Source organism: Danio rerio, chromosome 5, assembly GCF_052040795.2.
Source record: "Danio rerio strain M-AB ecotype USA chromosome 5, GRCz13ab, whole genome shotgun sequence".
NCBI classification, from domain to species: domain Eukaryota; kingdom Metazoa; phylum Chordata; class Actinopteri; order Cypriniformes; family Danionidae; genus Danio; species Danio rerio.
In genome coordinates, this window is record NC_141025.1 from 10,453,522 (window position 1) to 10,476,949 (window position 23,428).

Genomic DNA, 23,428 nt, shown 5'->3' on the forward strand with positions numbered 1-23,428 from the left:
AACGAAAAAATGTTTATTCAATTAAATATTGTCGGGTCGGCATCTCTCATAATTCCGATAAGCAGCTCAAACTGTCTGTCAGCAAATGCAGATTTGGGCTTTTGCGCATCTCCGCCATTAGCGTGTGCACACCTGCATAAGCATCGCGCATGCACGCCTAGATGAGCGTCACATGTTCACGACATGTGACACGAGACTGTCACAGTCGCGGCAAAATCAAATGCTGAATTGAAACTTTTTAGACTCCTGAATCAATACTGGAGTTACTTTTGCACACTTTGGCTGAAGTGTTTATGTTAGACAGGTAATGTTCTGCTTTAAAGCTATTGTAGCTTCACACAGAGCTGATGTAGTTTGGGCTGTTACAAATGGGTTATGCACAGACGTGTTGTTCAGCCACTGAAATATCCCGGTGAAAGATTAATGTGACTATTTTTATTTTCATAAGGTTCCTTTTACCACATCGATAATGTCGATTTTTATTTAGTTTAACAACAAAACATCAGTAAATAGTAAACGCTATTCTGCCTAGCCTGCTTTACTGAGCTGAAGACGCTTTCATATTCACATTGGACCATTTCTGAACAATGACAGCCTGTGCCGCGCTCCCTATAATGTTTAGCGCTACTCTGAATATTCGCTCTGAAATAGTGGCGTGTGACGAATGACATGAACTAGTGGGTTGTCAGCTGTTGTGACGGTCACGATTTCAGGAGGCGTGGCTTTGAAACACGGTTCCTCCTTTGCCGTTCAAAGCTAATACGCTAATCGATTAGCCTTTTGGCAGATCATCTACTGCAGCTTTAATGATTCAATTAATTGGACCAGATTTTTGATTGCATAATAGTAAAATGGAAAAATAAATGAAAAACCAAGTTCATAAATATTAAATGAAAAAACTACATTTGTAGGGGAAATATGGCTGCAATTAGCATAAAAAATACAACAAACAAAAGTGTGAAAAAGTGTGATTCCAGAATCAAGCATGGACAGACAAACTTGAGTCAGAAAACTTCAGTTCTGTGATATGAACAATGCAAACAATAAATTCTTTTCAAAAGACTAACATAAAATCAAATTGCAGCTCTTTACCAAACACAGATATTTGCGATTGTGATTGATTTGAATAATTCCTCAGCACATCATGCAAACAATCTGATTCGTGTGTTTTATTATTTAAATAAAAACAATCAGCGAGAGAAAAACAGTTTGCAAACAGCCAAAGCAGCAGGATATGAAAAAGAAAAGGCTCTTGGGATTGTCTTCCTCTTTGCCTTCACTGCGTATATGTGTGTGTATGTGTGTGTGTGTGTGTGTGTGTGTTCACGTCACATTTCCGGTGACCCAGCTGGACACACTGTCCAGACACTGTTTATTCCCTCTAACTCACCAGAGTGCAGACTCACTCTCGTTTTCTTCTATAAAAACATAATTTCAGAGTATTTAAGATCTCTAATGATAACCTAATATGGAAATGTATAATATAAATATCTCTGGGATTTTCTTGGTTTAAAGTGAACTGGAAGTTGACTATTTCAGAAAGATGATGTATTTGCAACTGAAGTGATTATTGAGTAGGGAGCAGAGTATTATTTCTTTAAATGTTTTATTTTTTCTCTCATCTTTCACTAGTAGCTAAGTAATGGTTGGAGGGGCGTGGCTAAGATTTTTTTTGCCCAATCCGATAAAACTATGATTACAGGAATGACCTGATCAGCAGAGGACAAAAAAGAAGACAAGACCCCGCCCTCCCTTCAAAAAAAAAAAGTTATATATACATATTTGGGTGTGTGTTTTTTAAAAAAATGCATAACAATAATTCTAAAAATAATAACAAATAATATTCTTTATATAAATACTTGATATTGGCCACACTAATTAAGTTTCTTTTTTTTTTTTTTTATCAGTTTAAAATGTTTAGCAGTTTAAAAGTCACTTAAAGGGCACATAGTTTACCCCTTTTTATGATTTAATATTAATATTATGGTTCTTCTGAGTGTGCCAGTTTAGGTTCAGTACAACACACAGTTCAGATTTGTTTATTATAATGTGTTAATAATAATAATAATAATAATAATAATTCCTTACATTTTATATAGTGCTTTTCTGGGCACTCAAAGCGCTTTACACACAATGGGGGGAATCTCCTCATCCACCACCAGTGTGCAGCATCCACCTGCATGACGTGACGGCAGCCATTTTGCGCCAGACCACACACCAGCTGATTGGTGGAGAGGAAAAAGCGATGAAGCCAATTGGAATATGGGGATGGTTAGGAGGCCATGATGGACAAAGGCCAGTGGGCAGATTTGGCCTGGATGCCGGGGTTAAACCCCTACTCTTTTCGAAGGACATCCTGGGATTTTTTAACGACCACAGAGAGTCGGGACCTCAGTTTAACGTCTCATCCGAAAGACGGCGCTCACTGAGCAGTATAGCGTCCCCGTCACTGTACTGGGGCATTAGGACCCACACAGACCGCAGGTTGGGCGCCCCCTGCTGGCCTTACTAACACCACTTCCGTTAAAAAGTGTTATGTTGGGGCGTTTACACAGTTTGCTGTTTTAGGGGCGTGTTGCTTTACATGAAAATTAGTTTCAAATTCTCGCCCAACGTAACAAGGGGGCGGAGCCAAGAGCTCCAATGCTCTGTGTTTGCAACAGTCAGGCAGACCGAGAGAAGCTAAGCTAGGATCAGCATTCAGCCATACATTTACGCCTCAGACACAGACCAAGCAGAGAGTACAAAATCATTTGTGTCTCTGTACAGTTTTACAACTGTGTGCTAGTTTCAAGTGCTGAGCTTGTACACCGAGACAAATAACCACGCACACTGAATTAACTTTGACTGAGGCACCGGATGTGCCACTCGAAGCCGCCACACGGCACACCAGACAATCTCAGTGGCGCGGCAGAAACATGAAGAGTCCCGAATTGTCGCACCACGCAGTGCCAGGCATACCAGAATTCCAAACACAGGCCTCCACCAGGGCAAACACAACGGCGCCCCAAGTCGGCCAATGCACCCAGCCGCCGACACGAAGCGCTGCCACGTGCACCCTGACAGAAACACACGTCTAGAACTCCGAAATGTATGGCGCCATGCCACGCAGAGAGGCGCTTCTGGTGTGCGACCTGCAGGCAAGTTTGTTATTTTATTTTCAATGGAGAGACGCGCACATGAGGCAACGCACTTGCACTTTTCCAGCTGCACCTAAGATCACAGGGAGCTACTGTGTTCGCGAGAAATGCAAACGGCTGAAGTTTAAGGTAGACGCAATGAAAAGTACACGTTTGCAAACCTACCAAAAGGTACAAGCAATAATTTAGATAACAGCAATAATGTGGAGAAAATTGATCTTGTGTTGAGCCCAATGAGCTTTGCGTCTAAAAATAGAGCAAGGGTGGCAAAGGTGAAACAACAAACTGAGGATATGGTGACGCGTGGCTGTCAATCAATAATGGTGGGCGGGGGGGACCGCACTCCTACATCAAGTTGCGGTCGGTCTGAAAACCGATCCAATTGGTCCACCGTTTTTATGTTATTAAATTGAAAAAAAAGGACTGTGTGTGTTTATACTACCCCAGTTTTGGGAAATCGCCGACAACGCCTGAAATAACAGGCAAATCTGTGCTCATGTGCATATGAGTGACAATCACACAGTATGCACTATCAAAGACGCGATCTGAGAGAATTGCGGATGAGTCGCCGATGTCTGTAAGATATTTGGCATGCTGATTATCTGGAGCTGTGGGCGATTCAAATCATGCCGTGTGAAATGAGTTTTGACTGAGTTCTGACTTGTAGCTTGTTACAGAAGGAGTGGAGGGCGGCTCCTTCCACATCGCTGCTGAAAACCAAGCCTCTATGATCAGAGCCGCAGTGTCACAGTTCATGTCTCTGTTGCATCATGTCTGCGACACAAGCTCGCCTCGCCCTGTCATATTTAATGAACTATTTTACTGTAATAATAATAGCTCATTTATTAGTTGTTGTAAAAAAGCAAAGCCGTTTATTTTTCTCCATAACAACCTGTGCCCTTTATGTTCCCTTATAATAAATCAACAACAAGAATTAACGTGAGGTTTTAGGCTATAAATATTAAGTGCAAACGTATAAATAAATCTTCAAATAGGCTACTCAGCTACATGTTAGAAATTATTTAAAAAATAAACTTACAAAGGACACTTAGAAATGTAGCCTTGCAGATAGGCATCTTGTTATGGGGAGGAGCACAGGAAAAAAGGCACTCCCTGGCCTTCCATTTAATTGACATCAGCGGAGACTCGTTCCCTGCTGCATTTGTGTATTGTTGACAGACGTATTTTATTCTGGTCTACTTTTGTAGTGTTTTTATACAGTTTTATGAAGTTGAAGGCTTCATCTTCTATCGCTAAATCTATGAGCAAACTCGGAGCACTTAACAGACTCTACCCAGGGGATGATGAGCTCACGCAGTTATATATAACCAACTGTTATATAGCACTTTGTAAAGAAACTGGTCTGGCGGATATCGCGTTTTGTGAAAAAATACATTGTGTAGTAGTCCTAAAATGTACATTCTTAAATGTTATTAATGGCAGCAATTCACTTATAAGTTTAAGGTACATCTGAACAGTGATTTCCAATAATAAAATCCAATGTTTTTTTTTATATTTCCCAAATGATGTTTAACAGAGAAGAAATTTTTCACAGTATGTCTGAGAATATTCTTTCTTCTGGAGAAAGTCTTTTGTTTTATTTCGGCTAGAAGAAAAGCAGTTTTTAATTTTTTAAAAGCTATTTTAAGGTCAAAATTATTAGCCCCTTTAAGCTTTATATATTTTTGATAGTCTACAGAGCAAAAATGTCACTTTAAGCTGTACAGAAGTGTCTTGAAACATATCTAGTCAAATATTATTTACTGTCATCATGGCATGGTATTAGAAATGAGTTATTAAAACTATTATGATTAGAAATTTGTTGAAAAAAAAATCTTCTCTCCAATAAACAGAAATTTAGAGGTTTAATAATTCTGACTTCAACTGTATATATAGGTCATCATATAGGGCATAATTTAATATAATTAGAATCTTAACTACATGTAAATTATTCAGAATACAATATCAAGTTATTATTGTAAATAACATTAGAACAGCAGAATAACTGCCCAGTGACCGTAAATAAATAAGTGCAAAAAACACTATAGATTAAAGCCTGATCATTTCCTCTTAATAAACACAGAGGAAAGTTTCATAAAGCATTGTTTCAATCTTTCAATATTGCACTTCAACATTCTGGCCGTTTCTTAGAATTTCTGTCATTTCTTTATTCTGTGAATCTGGTCTAGATTAGGCCCAGGTTCCTCTTTCCAAGTAAGTCTTATCTCGCATTTAAATAATAGCAATTCTGATTGCTTAGAATTGATTTGAGGTCTGCCGCACAGACTCCCGCAGAGTCACTGATGAAATGTGGATTCACTGTACTAAGTTTTCATTCATGTATGCTTGTGCTTGAATGAAACGCATTACACATTGATTTCAAAACTCCCATCTTGATGACTATCCTCATAAACACAGTCAGATATGTCTTAATAAATGAATGTACAGAGGTTGAAATATGATGTGAATCGTTATATTGGGTACGTGCATTCGGGCTCAAAGTGACAGAAGTGTGAACAAACCTGTCAATACAAAAAACACGACACGATTACTGTAAAGAAAACTAGTTAGACTAAAGCTATATCCACACGTACACAGATATTTGTACAGAGCTTTTCCTGCTTTCATTTTTAAAACAAAATCTCTGTGAACATGAAAACGCCAACGCATTGTGATGCATGTTAAGGGCACGCCGAACCAGCAGAGGGCGATAATGACACTTTTAAGCTGGGTTTACACCAAACGAGGAATGCAACATGAGAACATATTAACATCCATACGCAACACGTTTTCTGTGAACGTCCAAAAATTTTTGTATTCGCATTGTGCGTTTAGCGTGAACCCCGTTGTGTTGGCCAATCAGAAAGGAGAAAACAGCGTGCATGCTGACGTCATGAGGCGAAAACACGGTTGTAGTGTCCGACCACAATCACACACTGTACCCGGTGTTTTCCGATTGTTTTCAGTTACCAATACAGTCCCTCGTTATTCACGTGAGTTCCATTCTAAAAATAGCCTGCAATAGACGAAATACGTCAAGTAGTCAGCTTTATTTTTTCCAATCATTATAGATTTTTTAAAGCTGTAAAAGCCCTCACTACACACTTTATACACTTTTCTCAGCCAGTAATTTATATTTTCATACTTTTCTCTCTCGCTTAAACACTCTCAAAGTTCAAACATTTGTAGAAAAAATAATTCCAGTATTATTAGAGTATATAAAGAAAATCAGAGAGTTAAATTTAATACCTATTTAAGACTCTTTCCATACATTTTAAGACCTTATAACAGGGGTCACCAATCTCGTTTCCTGGAGGGCCGGTGTCCCTGCAGGGTTTAGCTCCAACTTGCTTCAACACACCTGCCTGGATGTTTCAAGTATACCTAGTAAGACCTTGATTAGCTTGTTCAGGTGTGTTTGATTAGGGTTGGAGCTAAAATCTGCAGGACACCAGCCCTACAGGAACAAGTTTGGTGACCACTGCCTTATAACCACTTTAGGTTTAAACTGGAAACACTGGCGTGATTTTAACTTGCGGTATATTTACTAAACATTAATGTGAGAAACTAATCTAATACATTATTCATATACTGAATAAAAATCTATTAAATCCAGCTAATTCAGCAGATTGGCACCTATAGAGGTGCAGAAACAATGATGTTGCTTTGGTTACTGCTTGGTTATTTAGCAGGAATTTATTGATTTCATAAACTACACAGAATCCTGACATTCACAGATTTAATTGAGGCAAACTTTAGCATACAACCATACATTGCATGATCAAAAATGATCTAAAATTGAATATCTTGCAAAATAGCATTTAAGACTTTTTTTTATACTTTTTAAGGGCCTTACATTTCTCTACATTGATTTATTCAATACTTTTTAAGACCGCGTGGACACCCTGATTATAGACTGAAATTAAAGATTAAAACCTGTTGTCAGGCGCAAACTAGGGCTATGATGGTGACAATTTTTTTCCACCGTGGTTGAAATTCACTAACAACCGCCGGTGTTGCGGTCAGGTCAAGGTGCGCCCATATAAATGCGCACGCGCGACTCTAAATTCACTCGGGAGAAAACTTGACTAGTGGATAACATGAAGGCGCGCAGCCTAATTCATTACATGTTTTGGTTAACCAATTCTTTAAATACAACTCTCCTGAGCTATAATGGGGGAAAACACTAAATAAATTTGCTGTTAAATTAATTTTAGCAGAGACGCAGCAGGCCAGTCATTTTCACATTAGTTTTTTAGTTGCACAGACTGCACAGACCCAAAGTAGTCTACACTATAAATAATATTATGATTGATTACATTCATTATTATTATTATTAAGATATAAAATTGACAAAACGCAGAACCCTTAAAAATATTTGCTTTCATTTTGACATCGCTAAAGCACACTTTTACAGTTGTGTAAAGAATCATCCCATTATACAGCAGCAGTTTCAAGTTAGGACACTTAAAAATGCCTTTTGAGTTTAAAGATGATCAGCCTGCGAAGACAACTTTACAGTGTTATAACTGAAATGGGTATGTAGTGCGTAAGTAAAATTTAACACTGATCCACCTCTTACATGCGCAGCAGGCTGAATGATTATCTAGGCAGGTAGACAGGCTCTCTGTTTTGCTACACTAATGCCTTAAAATGTAACTAAGTAACATTATTTTTAGCAACTGTGACATTTTAAATGACATTCAATTGTAACATTTAACTTTTGCCTAACGCTGTATATAGGTTGGGTAATGAAGCGTGATGACTCGGTTATGATTTATTTAGAGGGGTAGCTTGCATGTGTGGGCATGGTTTGATGTCTTTACCTAAAAATTTAAACATTTATATTATTTAAAATAAAACAGAAAGAAAAAAGGAGAATAACAATTTAATTTAAACCACTTGTTTGGTGCTTAAGCCATGATCTGTCTGCATTAATGTAAACGCTATCGTTGCCTAACCTTCACTGATAAAATCGGTAATAGCAAAACTGTACATATTATTATTACTATAAAAAGTAAATTACTGCCTTAAGTCAGTAACTTAATAACAATGCAAAAATATGTGAATAAATAGCCTAAATAAAAGGAACAAGAAAACCCCAAAAAAATCTGTCATCAGGTCAAGTGCAATGGGATTAAAATCCCCCCTCGATCCAGGCACCAAGTCTTCTATAGCGATACGTTATTGTTTAAGAAGAAACAAAAGCGGAAACTGTGGATGAAAACCTGGCAGGGGTGACGGCGATAACATTATCTGTTCTTCAACAAGAAAAGATCGCAGACACGACATAGTGACGGTGTTTATCATATAAACGCAGGTCGTGTTTATGATCATTAATATTAACAACTTATATTAATAACATATCAATAACTCCTCTCTCTTTAGACTTTACCTTTTAGAGCTTGTTCTTGCCGGCGCAATATACGTTTATTGAATGTACGAATCAGATTATGAAGAATGATTACGCGCATGCTTTTCCTTCATTGTTGTCATTCATTCATTTTCTTGTCGGCTTAGTCCCTTTATTAATCCCGGGTCGCCACAGCGGAATGAACCGCCAACTTATCCAGCAAGTTTTTTACGCAGCGGATGCCCTTCCAGCCGCAACCCATCTCTGGGAAACATCCACACACACATTCACACACTATGGACAATTTAGCTTACCCAATTCACCTGTACCGCATGTCTTTGGACTGTGGAGGAAACCGGAGCACCCGGAGGAAACCCACGCAAAGGCAGGGAGAACATGCAAACTCCACACAGAAATGCCAACTGAGCCGAGGTTTGAACCAGCGACCTTCTTGCTGTGAGGCAAACGTGCTACCCACTGTGCCACTGCCTCGCCCTCGCCCGTGTTTTATTTGTTTATTTATTTATATTTTTTAAGTGGTGAAGACAATATTCACTGGCAAAATGCTCCTCCCGTACCACCAACAAATTACTCCATACCCAAGTAGCCTACCTAAGTTAATTGACATTTTATGTAAAAATGAAGAAATAACAAAGACCAAAGTATTATGCAAAAATATTCGTACAAACGAACGTGTTTATTGTTTAACTTTCGTTGATAAAACAACACAATACCGCCTATAAATAATGTATTTTAAGAACTTCAAAAATAGCCTAAAATGACACTATACTAATCAATAATATTATAAATAGTAACTAATAATAAGAAGAACAAAAATATTAGCCTATTAGGCTTGTAACAATACAAGCTAAAGAACAGCGTCTCTCCACCTTTTGTTTTATATTCATATTTTAATTTCTTTGCCAGAAAAACTAGCATGTATTATTTTTTACAGTCTAGTGAACTTAATTCCTTCATGTTTCCTCCAGGATTTTTTAGAGCAACACTAACAGAGCATTTGAATAATTTTCACAGATTCGTGTGAATGCGTTTCGATTAACAAGTTGTCATCTGTAAACAAAACTCTTAAAAAGAAAAACTCGATCCATCACTGTTGTGTAAACCCACCCTAACGTGATCTGCAGTATTTCCGATGCTTGCTTTAGCACGCAGCACTAATTACACACATTGTAGGACATTCCTACAAATGAGCAAAACACATTACAGCACCTCAGCGGCACTCCACGATGTCTGTGCATCTGCTAGACAAACCTTCAGCGTCTCCAGACACACAATGACAGCATTCTTTACTCGACCGCAAGCATGATTCAATGCTACCTTGTCATTTCCCCCCGTCCTGTTAGCACAAGCCCACTGAATAGCCATTCTTTCTCCCCCAGACACACCAGCATATACAAAAACCCATGATGCCAAGCTCAAAACATGCTGAAACTGTGACTTTGTGGCCTTTTATGAGGCTGCAGAGCCTGAGGTGGTTGATCAAAAGGAAGTGCTGTACACACACACGTGCACACACACTTAAACTGAACGCTACTGAAGGCTTTTATCGTCCACATCAAGCAGTCACATTACGAAACCCAGTTCCCCCCTGTATATGGGTGGGAGATCAGAGGCAAAACCAATGAATGATGTGATGAAATCTAGAGCTGTGCAATATATCGAAAAAATGTTGTTATCGCGAAAATAGTATAGGGTGTTATTAAAGGACGTTATTGATGACATGCAAAATTCAAATGGAGGGCGGGAAGTTATTCTTATACACAGGAATCGATATCAGAACATTACTATGTTTCTGTTTTATGTTGTTTATCATTTATAATCCCAGTGAGGATTTAGAGAATTTTATTCATGGTTTTATGATCAGCAGGATGGATTACTGTAACGGCCTCCCTTACTGGCCTTCCCAAAAAGACAGGCAGACAGCTGCAGCTCATCCAGAACGCTGCGGCCAGGATTCTGACCAGAGCCTGAAAATTACAGCACACATGTTCACACCTGTCCTCAAGTTTTTACACTGGCTCCCAGTTACATCCAGAATAGATTTCGAGGTTTTATTACTTGCCTATAAATCACTAAATGGCAAAGGAGCTCAATACATTACAGATATGCTGACTGAATACAAACCTAACAGATCCTTCAGATCATTAGGATCATATACACTAGAAATTCCAAGTGTTCAGTCAAGGCAGGGTGAACCGGCCTTCAGCTACTAACTACGCCCCCTGCTGCTGGAATCAGCTTCCAGAAATGATCAGATGTGCTCCAACATTAGGCACATTCAAATCAAGACTGAAAACACATCAGTTTAGCTGTGCCTTTACTAAATGAGCACTGTGCTACATCCAACAGATCGCACTATTATATCTTTCTTTTCTATTTCATTCTTTTAATACATTTAAATCTGTTTTTACTCACTGTCTTTCTTTGTTTTTGTATACTTGTCTCTTCTATTCCCGTTTCTGTAAAGCACTTTGAATTATCATTGTGTATTATAAGTGCTATATCAATAAACTTGCCTTGCCTACTATGCCCCTGCCTGTCGGTGCATTAAATACATTTTTATTTTACAGTTAGCACATGCAGTTCATGAATAGATAAGTATACAGGTTTATGAACAGAATATTTACAGAGCGGAATATTGAGCTATTTTGAATGTTGAATTATTTTACATCAGAAAAGTTGACATGACTGCAGCCCATGATCATTTTTTAGCTTTTTAGCTTATAAAAATGATCACTGTTGTTATGTTAGTATTGTTGCCGCAACACTCAACAAAAACATTGCATACTCGCAGCCTAAATGTGAAACAAATATAAACACACTCAGGGCTCTATTTTAATGATCTGGACGCAAAGTCTAAAGCACATGGAGCAAAAGCATTAGGGGTGTGTTCTAATCTACTTTAGCTATTTTAAGGACTTAAAGGGTCACGAAACACCAAAACACATTTTTTGAGCTGTTGACAGTCGTATATGTGTCCCACACTGCTAAAAACACTATTAGGACACCTATATTTCACTAAAAAGTGTAAATTGGTTGTTTTTGCGTTATTTCAAGCAAATTCGTACTTCCGGTTTGAAACGAATTTTTGAAGCTGCGTCACGGTCATGACATAATAGCGTGTATTCCAGCGTGCAGACTGGACGCCTGTGCCAGAGTGTGTCTTATTACGTCTTACAGTGTGTTGCATTAATGCATGAGTAAGGCTTGGTTCAAACCAATCAGCGTGCTCTATTGTGCAACTTCATTAATATTCATTACTGCCACAGTGTTTAGATGGCAGACACACCACGTTGTATTGGCAAAACAAGCGTGAAGTGTTGCTTTTATAGTTTGCTGCAGTTAAGTTTTATTTTAATTTTCTCTCTGTGAGAGCTCAGCTGGAGTCACATGTGGATTAACAGTGTACGCGACGCTCGACAACAATAACTTACGTGTCTAAGAGGGAACATTGTTTACCTGAGAGCTGTTCTCATCTGCAAACGCAGAGATCTGGATTCGCTTGTAGTCTCCTCTTAATAAAGACGCGGCTCTAGTTGCTGGTGATTGTCCTGTCTCTACAGATTTGGTAAGTGAGCGACCAGTGCTCTTTGTTTATTTAGTTTGTTCGTATCAAACTAAGTTAACCATTGCACTGAATGTAAACATGTTAGCACTACAACCAAACTTTAACCTCGTGTAGGGTTTTTACCGCATTTTGTGACCGGAATAACACACGCAGCTTTCTGACACTACCTGCTGTGTGCATCTAACGTTAAGTTTCCGGGAAATGCGGAGTTTTTTTTTTCTCTCATTCGCCGTGCGGTATTAAACATTGCGTGAAAAATACACGCTTAAAGCAGTTCCTCGAATCAAATATCTCGTGTGTCGCGAGGGGCATGACTGAATTCCCTGAATGAAAGTGCCAAACTGCAGTTAAAGTCCACCATTTAATAATTTGGCAAATAATTCGACTACAGATGTCCATGTAGGTTAAACACCTCACTTTCTACTGTGTGTGTGTGTGTGTGTGTGTGTGTGTGTGTGTGTGTATTTTGACTCTGAAACTCGCGCGTGCCCAAATAGACACTCCCACACCCTCCCACTTTTCTTCCTCCGACACTCCCCCCTAAACAGAGCTGGACACGCCCACTTTGCTGACTTTTTCCAAAGTAGAGGTGTGAAAACACCCTGCTGAAACGAGGGGGTTTCAGGCCCTTTAAAGATATGGTCTGCGCCTCGTCGCATGGTCTAACAGGGTTGGGAATATTCTCTTAATGAGTTATGGGTGTGTCTTGAGCATATTGTGCATTAAACCAATCCGAGTTTCATCTCCCATTCCCTTTAAGAGTCAGTTGCCATGGTGAATTTGCTGTTTACATGGCAGAATTTGTAAGTAGAAAAACTGAACGCTTCACTAGAGCGAGAAAACAGTTAAACAGAGCATCTGCAGCGCGAGGATAAAGAATGAGCCTTCTCCATTCGGCCTCTTTACTTTTACTCTTTACTGTACTCCTTTACTTTTGTGGAGTAAGGAAACGGAGGAAACTCAACCCACTGAAGACATCCATTAGCCTACATAATTAATTACATTTGTTTAGCGCAAAGGTTTGTTTCAAAATTATTTCTAAATACAGTTGTAATTTCCAGCAAACGTATAAATGAACAATAATAATAAAGTGTGATCAAAAGTTATATCCAACACACGTCCTGCTCTTATGCCCCATATGGTGATGCAGACGTCTCCAAAACCTGACATGTGGAAAAATCTAAGCTTGATGTTACTAAAACCAATATGAATATGCATAATAAATACCAATAAATACTACTACAAATAATATCATTATACAAATACAAATTGTCATGAATAAATTGGTAAGGCATGGAGGCATTGTTTTTTATTATATTTATGTAGAAAGTTATATTTTTTGTTATATTTTAATAATTTTTTCTATTCAATATGTAAAGATATGTGTATTGCTGTATATCCTGTGTGTATTAAGCAATGTGTAAGCATTTAAGGCGCATAACTAACACGCTCTGCGCTGGACTTTAGACCTGCTTTTTTTAGCTGGTTAATTGCAGTCTATTTTATTTCCTCAAAATAACAACACTCCAACAATGCTCCTCAACACACCTCCTTTATAGACCAGCGCACCAGTGAGTCCACAAAGTGCCGCAAATAGATTTGCTATTTTAACAACGTGGCGCAAAACATGAAAATTACTGTTGCGCTGGTCTGAAAATAGCAACAAATCGCACCAAACACGTCTTGCGCCGGGTGTATGACAGGGCCCTCGATGTGTTCCCACACACAACCAGATCATATGCTAAGCAAGATATTTCTACAAGTACACAACAACACCTTAGACCAAAAAATACACCAAAAAACAACAAAATCTTACACAAAATGTACTCGTGCATGTTATAAACATCACACCCAGGGTCTGAGGATGAATTCTTTATGGAATCTGTTTTGGTATGTTCACAAAGCAGAGTTAATCAATGCGTTTGCCAAAGTTTTGATTATTGCTGCATAATCGAAAGTATTCATATCTCAGATGACCCCGCCTGTAACCAACATGTTCTGTGGTGGGTCATACATGTTCGTCAAAAGGCTCTTCCTGTTACTAGCATGGCTGCAAAACAAGCTGCACTGTGAACTAGGCCTTTGCCATTTAGACAGAACTAAAACCATATATAAGCAAATAAATACATAAAGGCGACAATATATGAATTATTAAGAAGGTATTTAATATGTTTTCAACACTGCAAGAGAGAGAAAGAGAAAGTTTTATTTTATTGCCATTTCAGCTTCTTTGGCAAAAGAAGGCAAAAAAGAAAATAGATCAAGTTTATCTCGTTTTATAAATACCAATTTTCTATAATTATAAAAATATTCTAACTATTAAAAGTCATCAACAGCAATAAATAATATACAAGGTAAAATACATACATAATAATAATAATGATAATATATATGATAAAAATCTAAAACAGTTAAGATATTCTTTTGATAAAAATTTTACAATTTTACATGGATTCACATTTAAAAATGTTTCCTTTAAAGTCTCTCTAGATAAAAATTGTCTGATAACATAAAAAGAATGGGGCATTCCCCAAGAATATGTTTAACACTTTGGTTTCTCAGCACTGCAAGAACATTCATATACAGTGTTACAGTGTGCATAATTAAGTACACCCCATTTTGAAAATGAATATTTGTATCAATTTCTCTGTGAATATAGGCAGTGTATTTTGGTGCATTTAACAAAAGCACATTTATTAAACAATTATATTTATTAAAAAAATATTTTAGCCATCAAACATATTTAGAAATAGAAAGATAACAATTTAATTCACGCAAAACATTGAAAAATAAATGACAAACTACAAAATCACTTACAAAATTATCTTAATTTTTCCTCTTTTTTTTTTTAAATTTGTATTTATTATTTTTCTATAACCTATACATTTGGCTGTACTAGTTTTTGGACCGTTATCGCAAGTTATTTTGTTAGATAAGCTGCAGATTTGTCTTCAGTACTGACTAATCTAAAATGTATATGCACAAATATAATATTGTATAGCTTCCTATCAAAAATATGCATTTAAAAGATTTGTGAGGGGTGCACTTATTTATGCCGAGCACTGTAGTCTAATACTGATTACTGTTATTATTTCACTTTAATTCCCAAGTCAAATCACAAACGTCAACACTCAGCACACTCACTACTATGATTCTTGTGTGAAATAAAATACAATTGGCACTCTAGCTGTGTAGCAATAATATCTGCCTGATATAAACATCAGTCTGATATAAACTGATAAAGATGCATGTAAGCACATCTGGCATAAACCCATGAATGCAAATCGCCCAGTCATCATCATTATTATCATATTAGTATAATCATTATTTTTCATAAATGCAGAATCAACTTAAGTAAATGCAACCCAAACAATAAAAAACACATTCAGCATTAACTCATTTGCATACAGATGTTGACAAGTCTATTTTTATGTGCATTCATTTTTAATTATTTCATTATTAGTAGTACAATAATCATTATGTAATAAACCATAACCTGCACTTAAAAGCTAAGTCTTTTTCGGTCGCTCGATTCAGATAATAAAAATCACATCTGGCATAAATATGCCCACAAGCCCATTTTAAGCGCGTACAAATGAGCTTCTCATAATATAATTAGCCTTATTATAATCATAAAAAATCCTAAACTGAGGATAAAGCAGAGTTTCTGTTCACTTGATCTAGATCAATGGTTCCCAACCTTTTTTTTGCCTGAGACTCCCCTTAACCCTGGAAAATATTGGTAGGCCCCCCTCCACATTTAATGATATAATCGCTCATATAAGTTTGCATTAATGATGACAAAAAAATTGTTTTCAAACAAACGGTGTGTTTATTACTATATCTAGATATCTTTATGCACAATTAATAGCCTAATGTAAAATATAAAAGCAAAACATCAGTAGGCCATGTTTAACTGAAAACATAAGCCTTTTGCCTTTAAACTGGACCTATTTGAAATTCCCTAACAAAAATATCAGTATTCACACTGGTGTATAAGGGAAAAAAATAATATGCTATTACAATTTAATACTTCACTGGGCCTTTCCACTTAGCAAAGAAACTGTTTCTTCTTTCTTACTTATTAAGTTTCTTGTCCGTTTCTTACTTATTTTGCTAGATTGTGGGATAATTTGGGTGCTCAAGTGACCGAGATGTAAGCGAGAGATTTACGGTCAGTTTTCAAAATAAAAGACTTTTCAAAATAAATGATCGTTCCGACTCAGACAATAAATAAAGCGGAAATAATTAATGACTTCTTGTGCAGCCTGGTACCAATTGATCCACGGACCGGTGATTGAAGACCACTGAGCTAGGAAATGAACTAAGGCAACATGATCATTTTCCTAATTGTCCAATGCTAAGAATTTTTAAAAATATGACGCGACCATAGAGCTCACTGAGGCCCCCTTGTGGGCCGGGACCCCCCTGTTGGGAACCGCTAATCTAGATAATAAAAAAAACCACACACACCAAACGAAAATCAAGGACTTTTAAGCACTTTTTCCAGCACCTATTTTTATTTTCAAGACTGACAAGCAACGTACTGAACACCTGAAATGTATTCTCATCACCCATAAATGGTTTAATGCTCAATTCACAGATACAAGTGAACTGCAAACAAAGGAAGTATGGTCGATTTTTCCTTTCCTTTCAAAACTACCACACACTCTATAAGGCCACAGAGACACTTTTTGTCCATTGTTAAACAATATTTTCAAGCTTTGAAAGGTTTAATCAAAGTATTTGATGAAAACATATTCATAAGATAAAAATATTTAAATTTATTTATTTATTTATTTATTTATTTATTATTATTATTATTATTATTATTATTATTATTATTATTATTATTATTATTATTATTATTATTATTATTATTATTATTATTATTATTATTGTTGTTGTTATTATCAGGGTTCATACAGGCACAGCCTAACAAAAATCAAGGACTTTTAAGCACTTTTTCCAGCACCTATTCTATTTTGAGGACTGACACGCAACGTACTGAATAGGAATTTATACAAATAAAAACCATTAATAATAATAGTATAATAATTAATTAAGTTATAAGTTAAAGTATATGATGAAAAGATTTTAATAAGATAAAAAGATTTAGCTTTTTATTTATTTATTGTCTTTACAATATGGCTACTCAGTTGCTTAAATAGCTGTACATCACATGTACATTTTATTTTACACTTGATCCTAAACCAAAATAATTTTACTAAAAAGACAAGTACACTGTCAGTAATAATAATAAAACAAATGACTGCGTTTCACTTGAGGTTATTGAAATATGACAACACTGTATTTCTCAAAGCAGTGTTTTAAGAGCCTTATTGTTTATTCTGATAAAAGTACAATTTATTGCTTTGACCTGTAATGCCTCTACAATTTAGTGATGCTTTAAGACAGATTAGAATACAGCTATTATGTATAAATCATATAAATACCTCAAACAAAAACATTTCTAGCATAATTACTTTGTCATAAAGAAATGAATTTCCACCTTTGCTAAATGTATAAGTTTCACTTCACGATGCAGCTAAATAAGAAGTCCGTTAGCATTTTCATCTGTCATGCATTCGAAATACTGGATAGTTTTTGACTAAATTTAGTCAAGGAGCAAAGATAAATAACTTCTACTTTAAAGGGTCACGAAACACCAAAACACATTTTTTGAGCTGTTGACAGTCATATATGTGTCCCACACTGCTAAAAACACTATTAGGACACTTATATTTCACTAAAAAGTGTAAATTGGTTGTTTTTGCGTTATTTCAAGCAAATTCGTACTTCCGGTTTGAAACGAATTTTTGAAGCTGCGTCACGGCCATGACATAATAGCGTGTATTCCAGCGTGCAGACTGGACGTCTGTACCAGAGTGAGTCTTATTACGTCTTACAGTGTGATGCATTAATGCATGAGTAAGGCTTGGTTCAAACCAATCAGCGCGCTCTATTGTGCAACTTCATTAATATTCATTACTGTCACAGTGTTTAGACGACAGAGACGCCACGTTGTGTTGGCAAAACAAGCGTGAAGTGTTGCTTTTATAGTTTGCTGCAGTTAAGTTTCATTTTAATTTTCTCTCTGTGAAAGCTCAGACTCACGTGTGGATTACAGTGTACGCGACGCTCGACAACAATAACTTACGTGTCTAAGGAGGATTATTGTTTACCTGAGAGCTGTTCTCATCTGCAAACGCTGAGATCTGGAATCGCTTGTAGTCTCCTCTAAATAAAGACGCGGCTCTAGTTGCTTGTGATTGCCCTGTCTGTACAGATTTGGTAAGTGAGCGACTAGTGCTCTTTGTTTATTCAGTTCGTATTTTATTCGTATCAAACAAACTATTGCAACGAGTGTAAACAAGTTAGCACTAACAGTTATAACTTAACTATAACCTCGTGTTGGATTTTGTGACCGGAATAACACACGCGGCTTTCTGACGCTACCTGCCGTTTGCATCTAAGTTTCTGGGAAATGCTGAGTTTTTTTTTCTCTCATTCGCCGTGCGGTATCAAACATTGCATGAAAAATACACGCTTAGAGCAGTTCCTCGAATCAAATATCACGTTTATCGGGAGGGACATGAATGAATTCTCTGAATGAAAGAGCCAAACTGCAGTTTAAGTCCACCATTTAATAATTTGGCAAATAATTCGACTACAGATGTCCATGTAAACACAGTCACATTGTCCGCTGTGGTTGTGTGTTTTGACTCTGAAATTCAGCGCGCCCAAATAGACACTCCCACACCCTCCCACTTTAGTTCCTCAGGCACTCCCCCCTAAACAGAGCTGGACACGCCCACTTTTCTGACTTTTTCCAAAGTAGAGGTGTGAAAACACCCTGCTGAAACGAGGGGGTTTCATGGCCCTTTAATAGCGACGACATCGCAATTGTATACAGTCTGAGCACACACTTGTTGATGAGAGGACTTGCAGTTCATTAAAAAAGCTTATTTAAGAGCTCGCTTATCTGTTTTTGTGATTAATGTACATGACTGCGCTCTCATGTTAACATAAAGCAGAAATTAGTAATTGCGCACTACCTGCATTCCCGCGCTGACATTCAGACTGTAGAAGAGTGAGATGTCAGAGGGGAGTTAACTCGCCGTCGGAGAGAAGAGGGCGAAACGTGTGTAGATTGTCGAAATGACAGGATGTCAACGGTTTAATTACTCTTGCTAATAACATAGACATCTCTATAGTGAAGAAAGTGTCTATAGTGTTTTTCAGTTGTTTTTTTCTGTTACTGCAACACATAAAGGTCTTTGTTCCGCCCTTATGTTTCGCATAAAACTAGACGAGGTCGACTGTGATTGGTCACTTTACATATCAGTCAAATCACCGCTTGGGAGTCATGGTAGTTTGTGCAGGTATTTTTGCATTAAATTGCCACAAAAGTTATAAAAAACATTATTATTTTTCTGGCGTGAAAACTGTATAGAAGTTCTCCTTTTAATTTCAAGCACTTTTAAGCACTTTCAACCAAACAAAACTGTTTTCCAGGTATTCCAGGCCTTGAATTTCTAAAAGCCAAATTCAGGCACTTTAAGCACCTTGTGCGAACCCTGTATTATTATTATTATTATTATTATTATTATTATTATTATTATTATTTAATTATAAACACACCATGAACTAAAGTATAAGCACAGTTTGTAGACGCTTGATCCAGATAATTAAAAAACACTTGAATAAACTCATTATTATTATTATTATTATTATTATTTAACTAAAGTAAAAACAATTTATAGACGCTAGATCCATATAATAAAAAACACATCTAGCATGGACTCATTTGCATAGATGTTTGATCCTTTTTCACATGTATGCAAATTAAGTTGCAATATTGTCATTATCTATTATTATTATCACTATAAAATCATAAACAGAGCATAAAAAATAAGACAACACTTTCTAGTATAAACGTATAGCATAAATGTAAATTATGTTGTAATATAATTATTATTATTTAGTATTATTATCATCATCATCATAAACTAAAGCTAAAAACTTTCTAGACACTTGATCTGGATAATTAAAAACACACATCTGGCATAAACTCATTTGCATAAACTGTTGAGCCTTTTTTAGATGTATGTGCAAATTATGTTGTAAACTTTGAACTATTATATTATCATTATTATTGTTATTAAATCATAAACACACAAAAAAACTAAAGTATGAGCACAGTTTCTTGATGCTTGATCCAGATAATTAAAAAAGCATATGGCATGAACTCATTTGCATATAGTTTCAAGCAATATTCAGATGTGCATGCAAATTATGTTTTAATATTATTAGTGTTTATTATTATTATTGTTATTATTATAAAATCAAAAACATCAAAAGGTAAAGTAAAAACCCATTCTAGATGCTTGATCCAGATAGTTAAAAAACAAAAACTAAATTTACATAAATGCATGCAAAGTAAATTTTCTATATTATTGTTATTATTAATATTAAAATACACCATAAACTAAGGTCAATTAGCCTTTCCAGATAATAAAAAGCACATCTGGCACAAACTAATTTGCCATTTTTTCATTTGCATGCAGTTTACCATGTCATATTATTATTATAATAATTATTATTATTATTACTACTACCACTACTAATATTACCCCCATCGTCATAAATAATATAAGTGCACCATAACATAAATTAAATGTAATCTTTCATGGTACCCTATCTTAATCCAGCTAATGAAAAGCACATCTGGCACACACTAATTTGCATACAAGCCATTTCTCATTTGCATGCAGTTTACCTGATCATATTAATATTATTATTATTATTACTGTTATAACCATTATCGTTATTAATAACATAAACACACCATAATATAAAGTAAATGTAATCTTTCAAAGCCGCTTAACTTAATCCTGATAACGAAAAGCACATCTGGCACAAACTAATTTGCATACAAGCCCATTACTTATTTGCAGTTTACCTGGTCATATTATTATTATTACTACTAATATTATCACCATCGTTATAAATAATATAAATACACCATAACAAGGTAAATGTAAACTTTTAAAGTTGCTTAGTTTAATCCTGATAATAAAAAGCACATCTGGCGCAAATTAATTTGCATACAAGCTCATTTGCATGCAGTTTACCTGGTCAGATTATTAATATTATTATCACCATCGTTAAAAATAATATAAACACACCATGACAAAGTAAATGTAATCTTTCAAAGTTGCTTAACTTAATCCAGACTATAAAAAGCACATCTGGCAAAAGCTAATTTGCATACAAGACCATTACTCAATTGCATGCAGTTTACCTGGTCATGTTATTATTATTATTATTATTATAATTATTATTGTTATTATTTATTATCATTACTACTATTATCACCATCATTATAAATAATATAAATACACCATAAAATAAATGTAATCTTTCAAAGTCACTTAATCCTGATAATAAAAAGCATAAATGAGACAAACTAATTTGCATTTCTCATTTGCATGCAGTTTACCTCGTAGTCTTATTATTATTACCACTACCGTTATAAATACAGCACAATATAAAGTAAACGCAGTCTTTCAAAGTCCCTCAACTTAATCCCGATAATGAAACTGCACATCTGGCAAGATAATTTGCACACAAGCCTAATTCCCATGACTTTGCGTCACATTATTACAGATATTAAACAAGACTGCATACGCATGTTGTGTAACAAAATAAATTACGTAATCGCTGTCTTAAATTTCAAACCCATTAAGAAACTTCAAAGTAGGCGTAAGCTCACGAGCACGTGCACGTATTTATTTACTAAACCATAAATTATTAAAAATAAGCATATAAAAACGACCCTTATTAAAAACTGCCCATTAGAAATGACGCAAATTCTGAGAATGCGTACGTAATTCACGTATCTTTCGGACCGAGCCAGACACGCGCCGTGAAACTGCGTGATCCCTTTAAACTGTCTTGCGACTGTCAAGTTCATTATAACTTAACGAGGGAAAGATTTACCGAGAGTACAGTTGCATGGCTTATATGAAGCTGTAAATGTACAAGCAGAAAAGTTTGAAACCCTCACGTTCCGCGTCATCTGCGCTGACCAACAAACTTCTGGCGCAAAAGAGTCGGGATTATTATACAGCAGTCACAGATAGTCAGCAAGTGTCTGAATACAGTTAAACAAGCTTAACATGCGGCTTTAAAAAGTGCTCTGGTAATTATTAAATATGACTTGCCTGCCAGACGTTCTGTCTGTCTGTCTCATGTTGGATGCACGCAGCAACAGCCCTGCGTAAACTTTCAGGAAGAAAAAAAACACACACAAACTTTCTTCTTCTTCTTCTTCTTCTTCCTGGTGTTTGTTGACGGTTCGCATTCTTAACAGAGCATTACCGCCACCTACTGTGCGTTATGGATCAGAGACTCTTTTTATTGATTTATTAATTTATTATTTAATTAATTAATTAATTTATTTATTTATTTATTTATATTTTTTACCTATAGACTCTTCAAAACCCGAGCCTTCGATGTTGCTGCGTGTTCAGCTCCTCCAATCTACAGCTCAGGTCCTTCACAGCCGAGACATAGAAAAACACAGAAGAGAGGAGAAAGCTTAATATTTTATATTTTTATATATTTATATTTTTATATTATAAATAAAATAATAATTAATTAGGTAAATTAAATAAATATATTTAGACATTCTGTATCATATGTATTAACCGAGTTCTTTTTAAGAATTGTATTAACCATTTCTTTTAAAAATCCTTTCAGTGTTATTTGTTCATCATTTATCTGTAGATCATTAATTAACATATTTCTTTCCTCTGTGTATTTATTGCAACTAATGATTACATGTTCTACTGTCTCTCTCTCTCTCTCCGCATCCATCACACAACCCTGTTGGATGTTTTCCTATCATGTGTAATGTAGCGTTCCGCCCTGCATGTCCTGTCCTTATTCTTGAAAGAATACAATCACACACAAACTTTTCATGGACGCTGCGACAATAAGCAGCGTCTCCTACACTCCTACAAAATTAAAGCCCCAGTCGTGAGGGAAGCCATGTAGTTTTTGCATTCTGTTTATCTTGGTAAACTGCATGCAAACGAGAAATGCAAATTAGTTTGTGCCATATGTGCTTTTTGTTTTCAGGATTAAGTTAAGCGACTTTAAAAGATTACATTTACTTTGTTATGGTGTATTTATATTATTTATAATGATGGTGATCAGGGGCGGATTTAAGCAATGAGAGAGGTAAGTGGCCGCTTAGGGCCCCAGGAAATGTGGGGGCCCCCAATAAATATCTAGAAGTATAAATTATACCTATAAACTAAATAAAATTGTTGTTTT

General features: G+C 36.0%; 1 protein-coding gene across 1 annotated transcript in view; it reads right to left on the reverse strand.

Annotated features, from left to right (window-relative positions):
• sh2b3 (SH2B adaptor protein 3) overlaps window positions 1-22,377 on the reverse strand; it is a 122,028-nt gene extending 99,651 nt beyond the window's left edge. The window contains 1 exon segment of the mRNA NM_001442778.1: window positions 22,312-22,377. The gene's annotated coding sequence lies outside the window, so the exon portion shown is untranslated.
• Between the last annotated feature and the right edge of the window lie 1,051 nt (window positions 22,378-23,428).